We start from the raw sequence: 22,702 nt of genomic DNA on the forward strand, positions 1-22,702 counted from the left end.
CCAGAACTGTTCCAATATAGAACAAGGCCAAAATGTGTGTCACTTTCCCCTTTGATTTTTTTTTAATAAAGAGTTGTTCTGAATGAAAATGCTTAGTATAGGAATCTCACATACATCTTGGAACAAACCCAAGATGATTACCTCCCTATTGAAGTGCAATATGATCTCTACTTTGTAAGGGGGACAGACCTGTTTGAGTTTAAAAAAAAGCATAGCATGTTTTTTCTTCAGAAGTGTGGTGAGGTGTTCAAGTGTAAAAAAGATAGAAAATTAACGAAATTCATGGGTTCATAAACAGTGAGTACCAGGTGATAATGATAATAAATAACCAATAAGCATAAATGGCTGGTTTACATCAGAAAGATAGAAGCAAGAGATGACTGGATATTGTATACTGAACAAATTGAGCAGTACTTTGAAGTGAATGAAATAGCCAATGGAAAACGAGTACCAGTTTTGTTGAGCGTCACTGGTGGAAGAGTATATAGTTTGCTCAGAAGTTTAACTGCTCTAACCAACCAGCTGAAAAGAGCTTCACTGATATCGTGAAAATAATGTAGGAATGGGTAACATGGTAGCATAGTGGCTAGCACAAAGCTATTACAGCTCAGGATATTGAAGTTCAGAGTTCAATTCCAGTGTCCTCTGTGAGGACCTTGTACGTCCTTCCTGCGGAATGTGTAGGTTTCCTCAGAGTGCTTCAGTTTCCTCCCACAGTCTAAAGTTGTACTGGATATGTTGGTCATTGTAAATTGTCCTGTGATCAGGTTAGGGTTAAATAGGGGTTGTTGGGGGTTTCCGAGGAGGTGTCACTTGAATGTCCGGAAGGACCTACTCTTCACTGGATCACTAACAAAATAAATAAATAACATTTAGAATCAAAACCATTGTAGAATGTAGAATGCTTCAGGTTTCATAAGCAGAACCAAAAGGAAGGGGAGCCCATTTCAGTTTATGTGGCTGAATTGAAGAGATTGAGCATTGCCAGTTCAGTGACGGGCTTAATGATACACTGAGAGATCATTTAGTTTGTGGAATCTTACAAGAAAGCATTCAAAAATGGCTCCCAACTGAAGCAGAACTCATATTTAAAAGAGAAGTTGAAATCACTGTATCAGTGGGAACAGCAGTTTAGAGACACAAGTGAGTTGCCATCAGGAATGAAAGTGAGCATGAACAAAATTGCAATGTCTAAGCGGAAACCTGCCTGACCAAACAAATTTTGTTATCATTGAGGCAGAGGCTCACGTACTGTACATTAGACCAATGGTGAAACTGCTGGAAAATGCAACAAATTAGGACACATACAAAGAGCATGATGGGCAGACAAAAATAAATGGAATGTTCAGGAAAGATAAAAAGTCAGGCTGCAATTTCAAAAAGAGCAGTAATTTCCATGCTGTTGATGAAAAATCTGATTATAATGAGAGTGACAGAGGACTGACTAGCTTTGACATTTACAGTGTGCAGACTAACAAGAGACAAGCAATAAGGCTTACACCAGAAGTGAACAGCAAATTAATTAAAATGGAATTAGACACTTGCTCAGTTGTTTCAGTCATTTCACAAAATGAATTTGAATGGCACTTCAAAGATACTGTACTGGAGAAAAGATAATTCCTGTGGGAATGACATTCATAACAGTGGAGTACGACAACCACAAACTCACATTGTACTTCTGTGTGGTAAAAACAGGAGGACCAGCATTTTGGGGCCATGATTGGTTGAGACACCTACAACTTGATTGGTATCCACCAACCATTTGCATGCCACATCCCCTGCAATAAAATCAACTGAAAATGAATTAAGAAATGTATTGAATGATGTCACAGCAGTGTTCAAGGATGGTTTTGGAAAACTCAAAAATTTCAAGGGTAAAATAGTGTTAAATGAAAATGCCACACCTAAGTTTTACAAAGTCCATCTGGATCCTCATACCATCCATGATAAAGTAGTCAGTGAGCTAGATCACATGGAGGTTGAAGGAATTCTTTCCAAGGTTGAGTGGAGCCCATGGGCAACACCAGTGACCCCAGTAGTCAAGAAAGATGGGTCTGTCAGGATCTGTGGTGATTTTAAGGTTACCATCAACATAGTACTGAAAGTAGATAAACACCCTTTGCCCAGGATATAGGATATCTTTGAAAATTTATCTAGAGGGGAATACTTCAGCAAAGTTGAAGCTGAGGCCTAACTACAGATGGAGATGAAAGTGTTTCTCATGATAAACACTCACAAAGGGCTTTATCACCTTAATAGGCTTATTTTTGGAGTGGTATCTGCACCTGCACTCCAGCAGAAAGTATGGACCAGGAACTGCAAGACTGTCCAGGTACTCAGCGTTACCTAGATGTCGTCATTGTTTCCAGTTAGGATGACAAGGAACATCTCCAAAATTTCAATACAGTATTAAAAGAATTAGAAGATTATTGGCTTAGAGTACATTGGAACAAGTGTAAATTCTGTAAACTAAGCATCACTTACTGTGGTCACACCATTGATGCACAAGTATTACACAACTGTGCTGAGAAAAATTCAAGCATTGATGGATGCTGTAAGGACAAAGAGTGTGTCACACTGGTGGTCCTTTTTAGGATTTCTCAACTACTATAACAGGTTCCTGCCAAACCTGGCAACTGTGCTCCACCCTTTGAACTCATTACTACAGATCGGGAAGAAATGGCGATAGACAAAGCAGTGTGAAAGGCGAAGGAATTGGTGATGTCAGGTGCTGTATTCACCCATTGTGATCCACATCATCCAGTGAAGCTCGAATGTGACGCCTCGCCGTAAGGTATAGTGCGGTCATGTGACATCTTATGAGGGATGGAAGCAAGCGTCCCATAGCCCTTGCATCATGTTCCCTTAGCACTGCAGAGAAAAAGTACACACAGATGGATAGAGAGACCTTGAGTCTGGTCTGGGGTATACAACATTTCAACCAGTACTTTTATGGGAGAGAGTTTACCCTCATTACTGATCATTGGCCACTAGTGTCCATTTTCAATCCACAGAAGGGTGTTCCACTAGCAGCAGTTGCACGAATGCAGAGATGGGCTCTGTTTCTTGGACCCCACAAGTACAAGATCAAATTCAGAGGACAAAATCATGGAAATGTTGATTTATTGTCCCATTTACCCTTGGAAAAGGAGATACCTGAAAAATCTACAAAAAAGGACATTCCTCATGACATATTCTCCCTATCACAAATTGAAAGTCTCCCTATTACGGCAGAGATGATCCAAAGACTGTACACTGTCTCAGGCCTACATGGCCATGTGCAGCAGAAACTCCCCATTTTTACTAGTGCTAAGATGAACTTGCCCTTGACCGAGGCTGCCTTATGAGCATGGGTAGCTGTTGCATCATCCAAGCTGAGAGCTAAAGTGTTGGAGGACTTACTGAACATACTGGTCATCTAGTTGTGCTCAAAATGAAAGGCTGGCTCAAAGTTTTGTCTGGTGGCCTGGGGTAGATCAGCTGATTGAGCAGCTCGCCAGACACTGTTCAGGATGCCAGCATGTCCAAAAAATACCAAGAGTAGTGCCTCTCCATCCCTGGCAATGACCTGCAATGCCCTGGCAGAGGATTTATGTGGATTTTGTGGACCATTTATGGGCAAAAAGTTCTTGGTAGTAGTGGATGCAGCTACATAGTGGCCAAAAGTGTTCCCAATAGCTTCCACTACAACCTTGCACACTGTTAATGTCTAGAGGTGTCATAACCACGGATTCGGCAGCGCAGCAGATACAGCAATTGCACTCGTGAATATGCACAACTAATTATTATTTCATTGTGATAGTATTTAACTCCATTCATTTTGTCGTAGTGCTTGCCGAGACTTGGACACAGCAACACTTCTGCTGCCTGCTTGCATTCCGCCTTGCCTGAGAAATTGGACGGTTGAGTCAACTGACTCTGAAGACTAGCAGTATTCATTTTATTCTTAGTTGTTCTTTTCAGCCACAATGTAGGCTTCATTTTCCATTTGAAGAGTTTTAGCTAACAACCCTGTTCGACCTAGCATTTATTGTTTTCTTTTCCCTTTAACACTGTTCGCATTAAAGTCTATGAACTATCGACCGGCTTCAGTGTCTCTTGCTCCACAGTTGGGCCATATCCAAACCTGGTGACAAGAGGAGCTTCTTTTCAAGGAGTAGTGTTCCAGAACACGTAGTCAGTGACAAAGGCCCTCAGTTTGTTGCAGAAACGTTTCAGTCATTCCTGTAAATGAACGGAGTAAGACAAATTACATCTGTACTGTACCATCCAGCTACTATTGGCTTGGCGGAAAGGTTTATCCTGAGTCTAAAGGAAGCACTTCAAGCAATGTCAGCAGAACACACAACAATAACACGAATCAGAAACTTGCCAATTTCCGCCTTGTATATCACAATGCAGCACACTCCTCCATGCAGCTCTCGAGTTACACTGTTCCTGGGTCGGCCCCTGCGCTCCTTACTGGATCTCCTCAAACTCAGTCTCACTTGGATCTCCTCAAACTCAGTCTCAGAAGGAGAATACAGGACAAACAAGTTGAGAGCTCTTCAAACAAGGAGGTTCTATGTTTCACTCCTGAACAAGCAGTCCTGGTGAGAGATTACAGAGGTTCTTGGAAAGATTACGGACAGAACTGGTCCACCCTCTTACACAGTGGAGATTTCATTTGATGATATCTGGAGATAGCACATCAATCAGCTGAGGAGAGCAGAGTCAATTGTTAGAAAAGAAAGTCGTCCAGAGCTGTCTGAACCACTTCTTGCAGTTCCAGAGTCAACTCTTATAACCACCATGGGGAGGCTCCACAATCTGAGATAGTTTCAGGGCCACAAATCCCACCTGCCAAGCATTGTGACCTCCCTTGTCAGCAAAGATATTATCCCACAAGAGAGAGAAAAATCTTCCACGGCAATTAAATCTTTGGGCCTGAATGGGACAATTTAAAATATATATATATATTTCTCCTGTAAATCACCACCTAACATAGGCAAAACAATCTCAGGGATTGATAAACACAAAAGATTCTGCAGATGTTGGAAATCCAGAGTGAAACACAAAATGCTGCAGGAACTCAGCAGGTCAGATAGCATCTATGGAGATAAATTACAGGCCACATTTTGGACCTGGAAAGGCGGGTGGGAGGGTGGGAGAATCCAGGATAAGAAGGTGGAGGGACAGGTAGAACTACAAGCCAGAATGTGATAGGTGCAAACACGTGGCAATGATGACGATTCTGGGTGAAGACATGGTTGAAGAGTCATAGTGCAGCAGAGATTACAGAGGGGGAGCACTAAGAGAGGGTCTCACTGAACTCAATGTCAAACAGAAGAATTAAACTTCTTCAGGGTGGGTTCTTTATAATATTCTCCATAGGTGCTGCCTGACCTGCTGATTTCCTCCAGTTCTCCAACACGCCCATAGCCATTATTACTGACGCCTCAGACTATTTTGTGGGGTGCCACGCATGAACAATCAGTTGAGGGTGTGTGGTAGCCACTTGCCTTCTTCAGCCAGCAGCTCCATTCTCTCCCCCCACCCCCACAAAAGGAAGTACAGCGCATTTGACCATGAGCTTTTCAGTCTCTATTTGGCAGTTGACCATTTTTGTTTTCTTCTAGAGAGTCGCTATTTCACAGCATTTGTTGACCACAAACCATCATGTTCAGGTTCCATTGGCACCTTTTGAGGTCCCTGAGTGACCTTGTTGGTCCTCTTCCCCACTCCTGCAGTTTCATGCACCTTCTCACCATGATGGACCACACCACAAGGTGGCCAGAGGCTGTCCCTCTAACATCAACGACAGCTGCATTCGTGGCTCAGGCGTTCACCAAAACCTGGGCTGCTTGATTTGGCAACCCAACTGATATTTCCTCTGACTACAGTCCCCAGTCATATTAAACCTCTGGGCTGTGACGACCCACAACCTCAGGGTTAGGGTACATCACACAACGGTGGTTCACCCACAGTCCAATGACCTACGTGAGAAGTTTCACCGCTCTGTAAAGGCTGCTCTGTGGGCGTCTCTGATTGATGAGTGTTGGCATAATCATGCTCCTTGGGTCCTAAACACAAAATACTCTGCAGATGCTGGGGTCAAAGCAACATTCACAACACGCTGGAGGAACTCAGCAGGTCGGGCAGCATCAGTGGAAACGATGAGTCGACGTTTCGGGCCGGAACCCTTCATCAGGACTGTAGAGGGAAGGGACAGAGGCCCTATAAAGAAGGTGGGGGGAGGCTGGGAAGGAGAAGGCTGGTAGGTTCCAGGTGAAAAACCAGTAAGGGGAAAGATAAAGGGGTGGGGGAGGGGAAGCAGGGAGGTGATAGGCAGGAAAGGTGAAGAAGGAATAGGGGAAAACACAATGGGTAGTAGAATGAGGCGGAACCATGAGGGAAGTGATAGGCAGCTAGGGGAGGGGGCACAGTGACATAGGGATAGGGGAAGGGAGGGGGAGGGAATTACCGGAAGTTGGAGAATTCTATGTTCATACCAAGGGGCTGGAGACTACCTAGACGGTATATGAGGTGTTTCTCCTCCAACCTGAGTTTAGCCTCATCATGGCGGTAGAGGAGGCCATGTATGGACATATCTGAATGGGAGTGGGAAGCAGAGTTGAAGTGGGTGGCTACTGGGAGATCCTGTCTGTTGTGGCGGATGGAGCGGCTTCCCACTATTTATGATGGTAAACCTGATTCTGATATGGAATCTATCCAATAAATAAAATTGCTACAATACTAGTCTTAGGTATCCTAGCTATACATATGTGCCTAAAACCTTTGCACAGTACTGTGGATTTACCTACAATGTGCTTATAATCGGGGCACAACGCTAGGTGTAGCGGTTAAGGTGACGCAATTATAGCCTGGAGCATTGGAATTCGGAGGTCAGTTCCAGCACACCCTGTAGAGTTTGTACGTCCTTCCCGTGAGCTCGTTGGTTTCCTCTGGATCCTCTGATTTCCTTCCACAATCTAAAGGCGTACCAGTTTGCAGGTTAATTGGTCATTGTAAATTGTCCTGTGATTCAGTTAGGGTTAAATAGGTGGATTGCTGGACGATGTGCCTTGTTGGGCCGGAAGGGCCTGTTCCACGCTGTATCCCTAAATAATATAAATAAATATAAATGAGTGTTGGAGCTATAATTAATATGCAGCTGCTTTACTTATCTTTCACGCTGACCGATATGTCATTTCCTGAACTGATTAGATTGGAAGGGTGGCTCAAAGCCAGAATCTCACCTTACAAAGGGAAGTAGCTGTAATTGAGGCAGAGCATATCTATTAGCCCGGAAGGAAGCAGCTGAACATGAAAACCAGAATCCGAAAACCTGACCTCATTTGTACAGGTTCACAAATAGAAAAATACAGAATACAATTAGCTTTTTTTCCTGGGGTCATGATATGCATTACGAGGCACTCACAATATTTCATAAGTATTTATTTCTTTGCTCTGATTTTACAATTCCATGATTCACAGGAGTAGAATTAGGCTACTCAGCCCATCAAACTGCTCCCCCATTCCATCGTGCCTAATCTATTTACCCTTGCCTGCCTTCTTCCTGTAACCTTAGATGCCCTTACTAATCAAGAACCTATCAACCTCTACTTTAAATATACCCAAAGACTTGGCCTCCACAGCCTTCACGGCAATGAATTTGACAGATTCACCACCCTCTAGCTAAAGAAATTCCTCCTCTTCTCTGTTCTAAAGAGACATTCTTCTATTCAGAGACTGTGCCTTCTGGTCCTAGACTCCTCCACTATAGGAATCATCCTCTCCATGTCCTCTCTATCTAGACCTTTCAATATTTGATGCATTTCAATGAGACTCCCCCCTCCCCTTACACCTTACTAAGCTGTTAAGTTGAATGATTTGGAATTAGTGGGAAGATGGACAGGATAAAAGGAGAGAATACTGGAAATATTCAGCAGGCCAGGCTGCATCAGCGCAAAGAGAAGCTGAATTACATTTCAAGTTGAAGACATTTGCTTCAATGTTTATACTTTATCCATTACGAGGTAATGATGCAGGTCTATAAAACTCTGGTTAGGATACACTTGGGGTACTGTGTCCAGTTCTGGTCGCCTCACTATAGGAAGGATGTGGAAGCATTGGAAAGGGTACAGAGGGTATTTACCAGGATGCTGCCTGGTTTAGAGAGCATGGATTATGATCAGAGATTAAGTGAGCTAGGGCTTTACTCTTTGGAGAGAAGGAGGATGAGAGGAGACATGATAGAGGTGTACAAGATATTAAGAGGAATAGATAGAGTGGATAGCCAGCGCCTCTTCCCCAGGGCACCACTGCTCAATACAAGAGGACATGGCTTTAAGGTAAGGGGTGGGAAGTTCAAAGGGGATATTAGAGGAAGGTTTTTTACTCAGAGAGTGGTTGGTGCGTGGAATACACTGCCTGAGTCAGTGGTGGAGGCAGATACATTAGTGAAATTTAACAGACTACTAGACAGATATATGGAGGAATTTAAGGTGGGGGGTTATATGGGAGGCAGGGTTTGAGGGTCGGCACAAGATTGTGGGCCCGAAGGGCCTGTACTGTGCTGTACTATTCTATGTTCTATGTTCTATTACAAAAATATTTAATAATTGCATTCATTCGTTATGTGCTGTGTTATATGATTGGATGATCATGGTCTTTCTATGATCATGATTGTTCTTGGCAAAGAAATGGTTTGCCATTGCATTCTTCAGGGCAGTGTCTTTAAAATGGGTGACCCGAGCCATTATCAATAATCTTTAGAGATTGCCTGGCATCAGTGGTCGCATAACCAGGATTTATGATATGCATCAGCTGCTCATACAACCATCCACCACCTGCTTCCATGAAACTAGGCAGCATTTCCTAAGTCCAGAAATTAATTAACAAGCCCAGGAAGTAATGAAATAGTCATAGTCATAGTCATAGTCATCGTCCGGCAGATGCTGAAGGACCTCAGTCTCCTCAGAAAGTAGAGACGGCTCTGACCCTTCTTGTAGACAGCCTCAGTGTTCTTTGACCAGTCCAGTTTATTGTCAATTCGTATCCCCAGGTATTTGTAACCCTCCACCATGTCCACACTGACCCCCTGGATGGAAACAGGGGTCACCGGTACCTTAGCTCTCCTCAGGTCTACCACCAGCTCCTTAGTCTTTTTCACATTAAGCTGCAGATAATTCTGCTCACACCATGTGACAAAGTTTCCTACCGTAGCCCTGTACTCAGCCTCATCTCCCTTGCTGATGCATCCAACTATGGCAGAGTCATTCGAAAACTTCTGAAGATGACAAGACTCCGTGCAGTAATTGAAGTCCGAGGTGTAAATGGTGAAGAGAAAGGGAGACAAGACAGTCCCCTGTGGAGCCCCAGTGCTGCTGATCACTCTGTCGGACACACAGTGTTGCAAACACACGTACTGTGGTCTGCCAGTCAGGTAGTCAAGAATCCATGACACCAGGAAAGCATCCACCTGCATCGCTGCCAGCTTCTCCCCCAGCAGAGCAGGGCGAATGGTGTTGAACGCACTGGAAAAGTCAAAAAACATGACCCTCACAGTGCTCGCTGGCTTGTCCAGGTGGGCGTAGACACGGTTCAGCAGGTAGACGCTGGCATCCTCAACTCCTAGTCGGGGCTGGTAGGCGAACTGGAGGGGATCTAAATGTGGCCTGACCATAGGCCAGAGCAGCTCCAGAACAAGTCTCTCCAGGGTCTTCATGATGTGGGAGGTCAATGCCACCGGTCTGTAGTCATTGAGGCCGCTGGGGCGCGGCGTCTTCGGCACAGGGACGAGGCAGGACATCTTCCACAGTACAGGAACCCTCCGGAGCCTCAGGTTCAGGTTGAATACATGGCGAAGTCCTCCACATAGCTGAGGGGCACAGGCTTTGAGCACCCTGGTACTGACACCATCCGGTCCTGCAGCCTTGCTTGGGTTGAGGCGTTTCAGCTGTCTTCTCACCTGTTCAGCTGTGAAGCCCACCGTGGTGGTTTCGTGTGGGGAAGGGGTATAGTCATGAGAGCAGGTTGGGGGACTGTGAGAAGGGGTAGGAAGGAAGAGTAGAATATGTGTTGGTTGGGGGCCGACAACAGATAGATCATGTGGGGGATGGGCAGGGGCCATAATGTCAAATCTGTTAAAGAACAGGTTAAGTTCATTGGCCCTGTCCACACTGCCTTCAGCTCCTCTATTACTAGTTTGCCGGAACCCAGTGATGGTCCTCATCCCCCTCCAGACCTCTCTCATGTTGTTCTGCTGGAGTTTCCACTCAAGCTTCCTCCTGTACCTGTCTTTAGCCTCCCTGATTCTGGCTTTCAGGTCCCTCTGTATTGCCCTCAGTTCCTCCCTATTTCCATCTCTAAACGCCCTCTTTTTAGCGTTCAGGATGTCCTTAATGTCCTTTGTCACCCATGGTTTGTTATTTGAATAACAAATAACAGGATTGAAAATATTTTAAACAGATAATCTAAGATTATACTTACAAAGAACTGTTGGAGCCATCGAGTCATAGAACACTGCAGCACTGAAACAGTCCCTTTGGCCCATCTGGTCTGTGCCAAGCTATTATTCTGCCGAGTCCCATCAACCAGTACCCGGACTATTGCTGTCCATACCCCTCCCGTCCATGTACTTATCCAAATTTTTCTTAATAAATGTCTGCTGACAGCTTGTTCCACACTCTCACCACCGAGTGAAGAAGCTCCCCCTCATGTCCACTTAAACATTTCACCTTTCTCTCTTAACTGATGACTTTAGTTATATTCTCAGTGGAAAATGTCTGCTTGTACTTACCCTATCTATACCTCTCATAATTTTGTATGCTTCTATCAAATTTCCCCTTGTTTCTCCTACACTCTAGGAAATAAAATCTTAACCTATTCTACCTTTTCCTATTGAACTCTTGTCACCCAACGTTTGCAAATATCTGTCGGGGATATCTACAAGTTCCCCTTAGACCAGTTAGTTGTTATATATCAGAAGAATAAATAGATGCCTTATTGTTGGGCACAAGCATGCTATTTTATATATACCACATCACTCACCGAAGGACTATATTCGATATAAAGAGAACAAATTGTATCAGTTGCCAACCACATGCCTTGTGAGCAGACAAACAAACAAACTGTTGAGCCAGAGATCATGGTCGAGAAGTTGAATCGTGGAGACGCAAGTGACTGCAGACACTGGAACCTGGAACAACAATCAATCTGCTGGAGGAACTGAGCAGGCAGAGCCGCATCTATCTAGGGAACGGAATTATGGAAGTGCTGATGCAGATTTTGACCCACAATTTCTATGGTTCCTCCCATTCCTCCCAACCCACAACAAATGCTGCTCGACCCACTGAGTTCCTCCAGCAAATCACAAACGCAAGAGATTCTGCTGATGCTAGGGATCCAGAGTAGCACACAAAGTATCATGGTCACTTCTGGCAATCCCCCACCTTGCTATTTACCACAAGAATTGGGCCTCAATCATCTCATTTAATTTCCAATCATTCCCAGGTGCCACTAACAACACACACCTGCTTCCCATCAGAAACGGCAGGATAAAGACCCTGTGATTGCAACAAGGAGTTGCCAGTTCATTGGTCGACTTATGCATGAGTAACCTCGTTCCATGATTCTTAGGACGATCAGTTCTAAGTCTAGCATCGTTCCTGAATTCGCTACTAAAACCAAGACCTCTGGTAAAGACTCTTGGACACCAATTCCACACTTGCTATGCCCGTAATGCCTCCCGACTCGGCCTCCAGGTCTGTGTTCAGCACTTGGGTTCATTCCACCGCTACATTCTTGTAACACAAAGTCCGGTGACATCCAAGGAGATGAATAAACAGTCGTTTTGGATCCTGATGAAGGGAAACAGCTCGAAATGTTACCTGTTAATTCCTCTCCATAGGTACACACACACAAAACACTAGAGGAACTCAGCAGGTTAGGCAGCATCTATGGAAAAAAGTAAACAATCAACGTTCCAGGCTGAGAAATGGACAATAAGTGAAAGTGGAGGAGGAGAAGACCCAGGGGGAAGTAATAGGAAGGAGTAAAGTGTCAGAGTGGGGATTAGAGGAATAGAAGAAGTGGGGGGGGGAGGGGAAATTGGTTCACCGGAAGGAGAAATTGATATTTATGCCATCAGGTTGGAGGATACCCGGAGGAAATAGAAGGTGTTGCTCTTCCACCCTGAGGATGGCCTCATCTTGGCACAAGAGGAGGCCAAGGCTCGATATGTCAGAACGGGAATGACAATCGGAATTAAAATGTTTGGTCACCAGGATGTCCTACTTGTGGCGGATGGTGCAGAGGTGCTTAATCAAACGGTCCCTCAATCTTCTCCTCCTTCTTCTCACCAACATAAAGGAAGCTGCATCGGGACCACCAGATATAATAGATGACAGCAGCAGATTAACCATATAACAATTACAGCACGGAAACAAGCCATCTCGGCCCTTCTAGTCCGTGCCGAAATCTTACCCTATCCTAGTCCCACCGACCTGCATTCATCCTATAAACCTCCATTCCTTTCCTGTCCATATATCTATCCAACTTAACTTTAAAAGACAACATAGAACCTGCCTCAACCACTTCTGCTGGAAGCTCATTCCACACAGCTACCACTCTCGGAGTAAAGAAGATCTCCCTCATGTTACCCCTAAACTTTTGTCCTCTAACTCTCAACCCATGCCCTCTTGTTTGAATCTTCCCCACTCTCAATGGAAAAAGTCTAACCACGTCAACTCTATCAATTTCCCTCATAATTTTAAACACCTCTATCAAGTCCCCTCTCAACCTTCTACGCTCCAAAGAATAAAGACCTAACTTGTTCAACCCTTCTCTGTAACTTAGGAGATGAAACCCAGGCAACATTTTAGTAAACCTCCTCTGTACTCTCCCAATTGTATTGACATCTTTCCTATAATTCGGTGACCAGAACTGTACACAATACTCCAGATTTGGCCTTACCAATGCCTTATATAAATTCAGCATTACATCCCAACTCCTATACTCAATGCTCTGATTAATAAAGGCTAACAAACCAAAAAAGCTTTCTTCACCACCCTATCCACATGAGATTCCATCTTCAGGGAACTATGCACCATTATTCCTAGATCCCTCTGTTCTAAGATTCATAGATCAAATATTGCCTCACCTGAAAGGACTATTGAATGGAGTGGTAGGTATGGACAAGAGGGAGTCTATTACTATTAAAGTAGCAGGAAGATGGGGTTAGCGTGGATGTTTGATAAATGGAGGAGATAAGGGTGAGAGCAGATTCGATAGTAGAAGGTGGAAAACCCCGTTCTTTAAAGAAGAAGGACCTCTCTGATGTCCTGGAATGGGAAACCACATCCCAGGAACAGATGTAATGGAGGTGAAGAAACTGAGAAAAGGGAATAGCATTTTTTTCAGGAGATAGGGTGGGAAGAGATATAATCAAGATAACCATGGGAATCAACATGTGGTTTATATAATATGTTCATTGGCATTTTGTCTCCAGAGATGGTGGACTGAGAGATCAAGAAAGGGGAGGGAGGTGTCAGAGATAGACCAAATGCATATAAGGGCAGCCTGGAAGTTAGAGGCAAAGTTGATAAAATTGACAAGCTCATCATGGGTGCATGAAGCAGTGCCAGTGCAGTTGCCAACATAGCAGAGGAAGAGTTGGAGAGTGTTTCTGGGGAAGGCTTCAAAAATAGACTGATCTACATAGCTGACGAAGAGGCAGGCATAGCTGGGGCCCATGTGAATACCCATGGCTGTATCTCAAGTTTGCAGAAAGTGCCAAAGGAAAGATTGTCCAGGATAAGGACCAGTTCTGCCAGATGGAGGAGGGTGGTAGTGGAGGGGGATTGGTTAGTTCTTTCGCCAAGAAAGCAGTCGATGGTAGTGTATATGGATTTCAGCAAGGCATTTGATAAGGTACCCCATGCCAGGCTTATTGAGAAAGGAGGCATGGGATCGAAGGAGACCTTGCTTTGTGGATCCAGAATTGGCTTGCCCACAGAAGGCAAAGAGTGTTTGTAGACGGGTCATATTCTGCATGGAGGTTAGTGACCAGTGGTGTGCCTCAGTGATCTGTTCTGGGACCCCTTCTCTTTGTGATTTTTATAAATGACCTGGATGAGGAAGTGAAGGGATGGGTTAGTAAGTTTGCTGATGACACAAAGGTTTGGCGTGTCGTAGATAGTGTGGAGGGCTGTCAGAGGTTACAGCGGGACGTCAATAGGATGTAAAACTTGCCTGAGAAGTGGCAGATGGAGTTCAACTCAGATAACTGTGAGGTGGTTCATTTTGGTAGGTTAAATATGATGGCAGAATATAGTATTAGGGGTAAGACTCATAGCATTGTGGAGGATCAGAGGGATCTTGGGGTCCAAGTCCATAAAGCTGCTGCTCAGGTTGACTGTGTGGTTAAGAAGGCATATGGTGTATTGGCCTTCATCAAATGTGGGATTGAGTTCAAGGACCAAGAGGTAATGTTACAGCTATATAGGACCCTGGTCAGACCCCACTTGGAGTACTGTGCTCTGTTCTGGTCACCTCACTGCAGGAAGGATGTAGAAACTATAGAAAGAGTGCATAGGAGATTTACAACGATGTTGCCTGGATTGGGGAGCATGCCTTATGAGGATAGGTTGAGGAACTTGGACTTTTCTCCTTGGAGTGACGGAGGATGAGAGGTGACCTGATAGAGGTGTACAAGATAATGAAAGGCACTGATCGTGTGGATAGTCAGCAGCATTTTCCCAAAGCTGAGATGGCTAACACAAGAGGGCACAGTTTTAAGGTGCTTGGAAGTAGGTACAGAGGAGATGTCAGGGGTCAGTTTTTTTATGCAGAGAGTGGTGAGTGTGTGGAATGGGCTCCCGGCAATGGTGGTGGAGGCGGATACAATAGGGTCTTTTAAGAGAGTCTTGGATAGGTGCATGGAGCTTAGAAAAATAAAGGGCTATGGGTAAACCTAGGTAATTTCTAAAGTAGGTACATGTTCAGCACAGCATTGTGGGCCGAAGGGCCTGTGTTGTGCTGTAGGTTTTCTATGTTTCTAAAGAAGCAGAGAGCTTTGAAGCCTTCCATAGATGCTGCCTGACCTGCTGAGCATTTTAGGTGTGTTACTCTCAATTTCCTCCAAAAGCTTGTTTGCTAAAGCAAATAGCGTTCTGGAAATCAAATCTCACTTTCAGTGTTTACCAGTGAAAATGTTTTCACCACTCCTTCAGAAAGTGTCTTTCAAGTTAGCGCTGCTTGCTTCTGAAATTTAGACAAATACATTGAGACTTAAGAAGGAATGGTGTTTTAGGCCAAATGCTCTAATATTATTTTCATGTCAACTTTTCAAGACTTGCTGCAAACTGAATACCTGTTACCTTACTAGAGGCATCCATCAGGAAGGAGATACAGGACCCATAGGTCCTACACCACCAGGTTCAGGAACAGTTATCAACCATCAAGTTTCCAAATAAGTGTGGATAACCTCATTCACCTCAAAACTGAACTGATTGCACATGCTATAGACCCTCTTTCAAGGACTTGACAACTCATGTTCTGAGTATTATTTATTTACTTATTTATTATTATTATCTTTTTAGTGTATTTGCAGTGTGACTTCTTTTGCACTTTGATTGTTGGTTAGTCTTTGTGTATAGTTTTTCATTGATTCTATTGTTATTCTTTGTTCTACTGGAATGCCTGCAAGGAAATGAATCTCAGTATGTGATGACATCAAATACTGTTATTCGTAGGGCGAAAACTTGAAAACACACAGATGCAAAGAAAGTAACATGTTTCATGATGAGTGCTACATTTCTCTGAGTAAGACTTAAGTGGGCTGATGTGGTGGTTCAGTTGGTTGGAGAAGCATAAAGAATATTACCGATCCACGAAGAGCAAGCCGTCTCTGGATTCAATCCCAACTGTTGACTTACCCAACTTCAATTAAATTTGGTTCTGCTAAAGTGACATTTTAAGGACACCAGATGGACAGACTAAGAAAAGAGCTTTGAAGATACCTATTCCTCCTTCAGTCCCTCTGTCAACTGACTCCATATCAGTTGTATTTGAATGAAGCCACAGCAGGCATCTCCAGCCTATGTACAACTCATTAAACAATTATTATGTTGCTTAGTAACTAAAGGTATTGGCTATCATCATATTGTATTGAAGATTGTTTGTTATTATTCATCAGTGCACAATTGTAAAAGAGAAAGAAGTGATTATTACTTCAGATCCAATGCAGCATAAAAAGAGCATAAAGAACAGAATAAAAAAACACAATAATATAAATACATAGACTGAATCATTAAGTAAACAGAACCTGAAGGGGAACTTAGATGGAGGTGTGAGTGTGGAACGAGCTGCCAGTGTAAGTGATGGATGTGGATTTGATTTTAGCATTTAAGAGAAATGTGGATAAGTACATGGATGGGAGGGTATGGAGGGCATTGGTTCAGGTGCGGGTCGATGGGACTAGGCAGAATAATATTAATGACATGCATTGGAAGAGCCAAAAGCCCTGTTTCTGTGCTGTAGGTCTGAATGACTCCATGACTAACTTTGAGCTTGAGGACCTGGCATCAAGAAATAGCAACACTCAGCACACTAAGTGCAAGAGAAATAAAACAACTAATCAGTTAATAACTGCAGCCATGTCATTAACAATATTTCTGTTCAGCAGCTTGAAACTAAACAGGATGGGCAGATATTCTTCACTGGTAGAGGATCTGCTGTTAGCTTCCTGGTTATTAGTTTGAGGACAAAACAAGGTGGTGAAGGAGGGCCTTAAAATTACACTCCTTATAATCTTTTCAATCCAGCACTGTAAAGACTGAAGATTAAAAGTTAGAAACTGAGATGTACTAAATATTGAAAAGAGGCACAAAATATTCTAGAATGAGAAAAGTAAAGCAAACAGCCAGCTTTGGATTTAATTTTGGATTTTTGAAAATCTGCAGCTTTTCTTTGATCTTGCATTGAATGCCCACTGCAACCCATCATCCCAAGTACCTGTCTGATCATCAGAATATTGTAAAATAAAGCTCATTATTGTGCTCTTGGAGGTGAATGGAACTTGCTAGGCTGCCCAAGAAGCTGAATAAGAAGATCAGAGCGACTTTGCTTTGTGTTCCTGGTTGCTGGAACTTAAAGCAACTTTAAGGTTCCAATGACATACTGGGTTCTCCGGTTTCATCCCACATTCCAAAGTTCCAAAGACATATGGGTTAGTAAACTAATTGGTCAATTGGAAGTAATTGGGCAGTGCAGGCTCATTGAGCTAGAAGATCCTGTTACCATGCTGATTCTCTAAAATAAAATAAAAATGATACTGATGGAATTGACTGTTTCTGCATTCATTGATATATACTGTACATCAGGGGTCCCCAAACTTTTTTGCAGTGCGGACCAGTTTCATATTGACAATATTCTTGCGGACCGGCCGACCAGGGGGTGGGGGGGGGGTTGATGGTTGCCAACGGACAAGAGTACAGTAGCAGTCAAATACATTGTGTTTACCCCGGAAAGACTACAATAACCATGAAGCCTTGCGCGGGCACCAGTGCGCATGCGTGACTTGCGTATGCGTGCACGTGCCGTTTTTTGCTACAAACCGTTTTTGGCGATTCTGTTTGGGAGGGGAGGCGCTGTTAATCACGACCGGAATATCGGTGATAAGTGGCTAATACACTCAATTTTGTTTCTAAAAGGGTTTATCTAACAAATTTAATATTAAACACACACCGCATATTTTCCCCGTATGAACATACAAAATCATTGCAACGCACCAATATTGCTGAATCAGTGGGAGCCCTGGGCTTGTTTTCCTGCAACAAGATGGCCCCATCGAGGGGTGACGAGAGACAGCGATACTCGAATGGGTTCCTAATGTCCAGTCTATTCCGCAATTTAGTTTTCGTTGCATTCATTGCAGAGATAGTTGGAAATGGAAGTAACGTTTTCAGTGCTTTCGTGGCTATCTCAGGATATTCGCCCTTGACTTTGATCCAGGATGCCAGCAGAGATGTTATGGCAAACATGATTTTCAGCCCGCCGTCATTTGCAAACTCGAGGAGTTGATTTCCTTCCCGCGCTGACATGGACGACGCGCGGGTAATGACCTCGCGTGCGTTCAAACGTAACAGTGCGCATGACAGGGAATGAGGAAAAGTGCAGCTGACTCATATCGCCAAATCATATCGTTTCCTCGCGGCCCAGTAGCGCTTGCCTTGTGGCCCGGTGGTTGGGGACCACTGGGTTAATTGGTCCAGAGGTTGTTAGGCAGTGCGGCTCTATGGCCCAGAAGGACCTACTCTATACTGTACCTCAATAAATAAATTCAAGGTGAATGTTTGGTTAAGACAGATAATCCACTATAATCATTTGACATCTGTGGACTGAGATTCTAATTCCATCTTTTCTGTGGTTTCAAATGAGCTACTCTTTAAAAAAAAAAGATCAGCGTGGATGAAGGACTGAGGATGAATCGGAGGTCTGAACGTCGAAGCCCGCTGGCAGGAGCCAAGTCTGCAAATCTCTATGAGACCTCTGGGGAGGTCAAAGGCTGGTATTTGCAGACCTGAGCCCATGCCTGCTGGAGGCTGCGAGCCCTAGGCTGGTCCTAGGATTAAAGGGGTGTGTGTGTGTGTGCGTGTGTGTGTGTGTGTGTAAAATAGGGTTTGGTTTTTTTGCCATTGTTGTTTGTTGCTTCTTGTTCTGCCAAGCATTGTGGGCATGCTATGTTGGCACCAGAATGTGTGGTAACACCAGAGGGCTGCCCCCAGCACATCCTTAGGGGCGTTGGTTGCGAATGTAAACAATGTATTCACTGTCTGTTTTGATGCACACATAACAAATAAACTTGAATCTTGAATCTTAAATCATTTTCAGATTAAATGGCACCAAAACAAAGAGGACAAAATAGGATGTTAAATGATATTTGTAAGAACAAATTGAGAGATAGAAAATAAAGACTGGCTCAGATTGCTATACTTTTAGATTTCAGGCTGTAAATGGATTTCTTTTTAAATTTAGAGTTATTACTGAAATTTAGAGTTATTATTGATTAGTGAATGTCCCTGAATAAAAATGGTGATCGGGCATTCAATATCCAGCCAAGCAGTCATAAACTTGGCCACACCTTGAGGAACCCAACCGACAACATATCCCGGCAGGCATTAATATGGAATCCCCAAGAAAAGGGGAAAAGGCGATGTCCAAAGAACACATGGAAAAGAGTTGGTGAGGCTGAAATTAGATGATGGGTCACTCCTTGGCCACCCTTGAGAAATTGGCTCAGACAGAAGACGATGGAAACCAAAGGTCATCAATGGCCTATGCTCCACTGGAAGCTAAGGGCCTGAGAAGAAGAGTCATGAACTTTGAAAAGGAGATTATTGCTCCTCAGTACTTTGATAGGTGGATGTTAAACTGTCAGATTCTCTGACATAAAACATCTAATTTCAAGGAAATGTGATCATTGCAACCCACTTCCAGACCCACCTCCTCAGCAAATCCACATAACCACAGTTAAATAACAAACATGTTTAAGAATTCCTTTGAGGAACTTATAACTGTATAGCTTCTCAGCTGCTGATATTTAAAATAGTGAAATTGTTTCAACACGTTAGCACAAGTAAGTCTATCCATTTCCAGAATCTACCACCTGTGAGATCAAACCAAGAACAGAATGAACAGATGGTACATATCATAAAAAAATGTACATGGTAAAAGTGGCAGAAATACAGATGATATTTCTGCCTTTTGGTAGTTAATGCAAATAAAAGCATTTAGGGTGGAGATAAACACTAAATGAAGAAAGGGAAACAGGCTGATGGCTGATCTTGCAGAAGTTTCCGAATTACGTGGGCATAGATAGGGTAGCCGGCCAGCGGTGTAGTGGCATCAGCACCGGACTCCGAGGCGAATTGTCCCAAGTTTAACTCCAGCTGACTCCTCGCACGCTTTACATCCGTGCTGGGCTGACAATCGAGCTAGCAACTCGGCCTTGTTAAAAACAGTCAAATGCTACAGAAACAAAACAAAATGCCGCAAGGCACAAACAGGAACAACAACAATAGATAGTGTAGACAGTCTTTTTCCCAGGGTAGGAAATCTAAACTAAGGGGCGACAGCTTTAAGATGAGACTGGAAAGATGTAAAGGAGACTTTGAGGGAGCAAGTTTTTCGACACAGGGTGGTGAGTAGTAGACGCAAGTGCAATTACAACCTTAAAGCAATTTGGACAGATATATGGCTAGAAAGGTTTAGAGCAGGGGTTTCCTATTTGTGGTCCAGAGACCCCTCAGTTAATGCTAAGGGTCCATGGCATAAATAAGGTTGGGAGCCCCTCGTTTAGAGGGATTGGGCCAAATGCAGGTAAATGGGATTGTTAAATAGGCATTTTGGCTGCATGGACAAGTTAAACAAAAGCAACACACACCAAATGCTAGAGGAACTCAGCAGGAATAGAGAAAAGAGTCACTTTTCAGGCTGAGACCCTTCATCAAAAGCCTGTTTCCATGCTGTACCACTCTATGAATCTCTATAAATCTACAGTACTGTGCAAAAGTCTTAGGCATATATATATATAACTAGAGTGCCTAGGAATTTTGCACGGTACTGTATTTCACAACGTGGAGCGGAGATCAAGTTTGTAACTCTGGCAGGACCAAAGATATTGGGAATGTTGAAGTTAGAGCACTGCAGGAGGGATGTGGTTCAGGTGCAGAGAAGGGGTGCCAGGAGTAGGGGCAGACACCCCCAGCCCTGAGACACCAAGTAAGGTCATTTGATTCCAAATAACTGGTTTATCGATCATTACAGAATGTCTCTCTAGTGCTTCTGCTCCGTCCCCTCTCCGTTCCCCTTTCCCCAACCATGATTCCCCTCTCCCTGCCCCCTTCCCACTCTCAGTCCACAATAGAGACCCATATCAGAATCAGGTTTATCATCACTCACATATGTCATGAAATTAGTTTTTTTGTGGCAGCAGTACAGTGCAATTCATAAAATTACTACAGTACTGTGCAAACACCTTAGGCACCGTAGCTATTTATATATGTGCCTCAGACTTTTGCATAGTACTGTAGTTTTGTATATTTTGCATATATGTGTGTGTGTCTCAGACTTTTGGACTGTACAGTATAATATAGAAGATATATGGAGCTCTCGCTTGAGGCATGGGATATGAGAGCCACAAAAACTAAAGAAAACACATTTTTAGCTGGAGTATCACATACAGTTCTGGTCAACACAGTACAGGAAGGATGTGGTAACAATAGAGATGATGCCAAAGAGGTTTGGGAAGCTTTACTGGGGTGGAACTGTATTAGTCGTGGTCAGATTGAGGGGTGATTACAATGAGGTGCTTAGATTTTGTATTTAATCATTTTCCAGAATTTGAGCATCACTGGCATAAACAGAATTTATTATCCATCAACATTAAATTCAAAGGCAACCATATTGGTCTAGGTCCTTCAGAAACCTCTCGGAGGAGGTTTGAATGTCGGATTTCCTCCCTTCCCTGTCACTGGTGAACTTCATGTTCTTTTAGAGTAAGGTGCTAACTTGATGTTCATTATAATTGACTATATTTTTAACAGAATATAGAGGACAGAACAGAGACCAGAACAGCATTTCTACACTTAAGAATTATTGCAAAGATACATCCATTTCTGTCACGAAATAATGCTGAATAACTGATTCACGCCTTTATAACAAACAGACTTGATTGTTGCAATGCTTTTTTAACTGGTCTTCCTAAGCAATCTATTGACAAACTTCAACTCATTCAGAACGTCAATGCCAGACTTGTAACTAAACCAGGATGAAGGAGCATACCACTCCTGTCCAAACTACTCTGCATGGCTTCCCTTTAGAATTGATTTTAAAGCACTTTTATTTGTTTTAAAAGCTCTTAATGGTCTGAGACCAGATTACATCACAGAATTGCTTTTGTTTTATAATTCTGAGGCCATCTTCCACCAATCTCTCAAACTTAAACAATTTCCCTCAAAAGTTAATTTGTGGATCAGCTTTTCTGAACTACACACCTAAACTGTGGAATTCAGTACCTGAGGGATGCTGATTCAGTTGACAATTTTAAACACCAGCTCAAAACCTATTTATCTAATCTTGCACAAGAGATTCTGCAGATTCCAGAAATCCAGAGCAACATACACAAAATGTTGGAGGAATTCAGCAGGTCAGGCAGCATCTATGGAAATGAATAAACAGTGAGCACTCCAGGTCAAGACCCTTCATCAGGACTGGAAAGGAAGGGGGAAGATGCCAGAATAACAAGATGGTGGTGGGGAAAGGAGGACAATCTAGACGATGGTAGGTGAAGCCAGCTGTGGAGAGGGGATGAAGTAAAAAATTGGAAGGTGATAGGTGGAAAAGGCAAAGGGCTGGAAAAGATAGTGGGGAGAGTGGACCATGGGAGAAAGGGAGGGAGAAAATTTACCGTCATCATCTCATGATGTCATCCTAATTATATCATCATGTTGGAGGCTACCTCAACGGAATATCAGGTGTTCCTCCAACCTGAGTGACCTCATTATAGAAGAAGAGGCCGCCATGGACCGACATGTCGGAATGGGAATGGGGGTAGGAATTAAAATTGTTGGCCACTGGGAAATGCTGCTTTTTGCGGATGCAGTGGACGTGCTTGACAGAGCATTCCCCCAATTTATGTTCAGTCAATTTATGTCCA

At 43.5% G+C, this 22,702-nt stretch overlaps 1 long non-coding RNA gene across 2 annotated transcripts in view; it reads left to right on the top strand.

Annotated features, from left to right (window-relative positions):
- LOC140203154 (uncharacterized) overlaps positions 1 to 17,280 on the top strand; it is a 104,717-nt gene extending 87,437 nt beyond the window's left edge. The window contains exon 5 of one of the 2 annotated variants that reach the window (XR_011887305.1): positions 15,738 to 17,280. This is a non-coding gene — a long non-coding RNA (uncharacterized lncRNA). Of the gene's footprint in view, positions 1 to 3,829; positions 4,078 to 15,737 lie in introns of those variants that run through there. The other variant, XR_011887304.1, reaches the window with a different exon arrangement.
- Positions 17,281 to 22,702: the final 5,422 nt, after the last annotated feature.

Source organism: Mobula birostris, chromosome 9, assembly GCF_030028105.1.
Source record: "Mobula birostris isolate sMobBir1 chromosome 9, sMobBir1.hap1, whole genome shotgun sequence".
Classification (NCBI taxonomy): domain Eukaryota; kingdom Metazoa; phylum Chordata; class Chondrichthyes; order Myliobatiformes; family Myliobatidae; genus Mobula; species Mobula birostris.